This window comes from Octodon degus, unplaced genomic scaffold, assembly GCF_000260255.1.
Source record: "Octodon degus isolate 3935 unplaced genomic scaffold, OctDeg1.0 scaffold00008, whole genome shotgun sequence".
In the NCBI taxonomy this organism is placed as follows: Eukaryota; Metazoa; Chordata; class Mammalia; order Rodentia; family Octodontidae; genus Octodon; species Octodon degus.
Window position 1 is genome coordinate 18,039,007 of NW_004524584.1, and position 2,413 is coordinate 18,041,419.

The window sequence follows — 2,413 nt, forward strand, 5'->3', positions numbered from 1 at the left end:
TGACAATCCTACTGAATCTGAATCACGAGATCTGCTCATATTCCTCTTTAAAGGCTTTCATATCCCCTATTAAATAAAAGGGTCTTATCCTCAGGGTCAACAACCTTAGATAGCAAGATGGCTATTTTCAAGTAAGGGATGGTTACCCCATATCTATGGTTAACCCCCAGTACAGGGCATGTTAGTAGAAAGACCCCCTTATGTTTGGAACAAAATCATTCCTGTTCTCATTGCCATATCTACTAAATGCTTGGGATGGACACCCTCCTCAAACAGTGTATGCATACAATAATAATTTTACAGACTGAAGGTTGATTTGCGGCAAACTGGTTTAATCACCCCAGAATTCTATGGGAAGCTCCCAGTGGCACTCATTGTTCCTATGGAACCAATATGTGGCCCTGGCTACCCCCTGAATGGATAGGAGGATGTACACTAGGATTTTCATGGCCACAAGTCATAGGCATCAAAAGTACTGACAAACCTGCAAACTTACCTCACCAACGGCACTGCTGGTCTAGAAGTGTGTTTCACCGACTTAAAGCTGTATGTACATCTACCCAAGACAAAAGCACCTGGTGTCTATTGAGGGCCTTTAGATAGACCCTCCATGGAGTGTCTCTAATTGCCAATCACAACTATGACTGTTTAGCTGGAAGTGCCAGATCAGTCTTCACCCTTGCTCTCTCGTGGAAGTTAGGGGTACTTCTTCAGAGGGGGTAATATTATGGGTGAGTAGGTTAGGTAGAAATATTGTAGACGGTCAGACAGGCTGGGCCCTTCAGAGGTCAATATAGAAGACAACTGTGGCTAGAGGTGCATTCACTGAAGGCTAGACTTCAAGGAAAAAGAACTACTCTCTGATACACTTCCCCTAGGGATGAACAGCAGTGGTTGATATTCTACATAGGTATCAATCATCTTAACCCATTCCTTGCATACTTGTTGTATACTACTAGTTGACCATAGTTTTGTCCATCTCATATTTTGTCCCTGTGATTTGCCACTGGGTCATTATTACCTAAGTGATGGTACTTGTCATGTTATTGACTGGTTATAGTTCTGCCCCACCCTAAGTCTGCCTCACCTTGTGCCTTTGCTCAGTGAACACCCTTGAGAAGTGGGGTTGGCAAGCAACCTACCTTCTGACCCTTTCAGACAGAAGCTTTCTTTCAATAAATTCTTTCTACTTAAAAAAAAAAAAAAAAAAAAAGGGCCGGGGAGATGGCTCAGTGGAATAAGCGCTTCTCTGGCAAGCGTGAGGACCTGAGTTCAATCCCCGGTTCTGGGGAAAAAAAAAAAAAAAAAAGGAAGATCAGCTAGGGAATATGCACACACATGTATGTAGTGGAAAGAAAAAAAAAGATGGTGGGAAGGGGATGGAGGGGGAGGGACAGGGGATGAAAGCAGAATGAAGACGTGTTAGCATGGGGACCAACTCCAAACAAAGAACGTAAACATTCTGCAAACATGTACTAATACAACATAAAATAAAATACAAAAAAAAAGTTTGGCTTGTTTTTCTGCCAGAGATGGCAGAATTGGCTCTATACTTCTTTAAACTGGTGATCTACACTCAGTGATGAGTCAGGCCTGGGATTTTCTTCTGGACTTTAGGACGCTCCAAGTTCTCTATGTTTTCTTGAATGAGTTTTGGTGGTTTGTGCTTTAAAAAATTTCTTTATTTTCTCTAAATTGCTGCATTCATGAAAAGAATAGGCTGCCAGAATAAAATACCACAGGGTTATGGGGGCCAGAAGGTGAAGACTAGAGTGCTGGCCCGTGAAACTACGGTGCTGGCCCGTTGTTTCTGGAGAGGGAGGGTGTTTCCCTGGCTGGCAAATGGCCTTATCGCTGAGTCCTCACATGCTGGAAGAGAGCAAGCTCTGGAGTATTTCACTTCTCTCTGAAGGGCACTGGTTCTGTGGATCAGAGCCCCACCCAGGGGCTTCGCTCAGCCTTCCTGACCTTCTCCTGGCCCTGCCTCCCATTCAGGCACCTGGAGCCTTGGGGCTTCCCATGTGTCGTGGGAGGCACAACTCAGGTTGTACAGAATCTGCCCATACTCATTTTACCGCCTGTGGGATTACATGGTACAACCTTGCTCATTCCTGATGCCCATTATTTGTGTCTTCTCTATTTGATCACCAATCTGGCTAGAGTTTATTGATCTCATCGATTTATCTCAACTCTTGACTTCATTGATTTTTTTCTTTATGCTTAAAATGGTGTACCCAAGTGCAGTGGTACATGTCTGTAATCCCAGCACTCAGGAGGCTGAGGCAGGAGGACCACTGTAAGTTAAGGCCAGCCTGGGGTACAAAGTGAGTTGAAGACCAGCCTAAACTGCATAGACAAAAAAGTCTTTCTTCTCTGCATCCTTCTCTTGATTTTAACGTATTTTCTCTTTTAA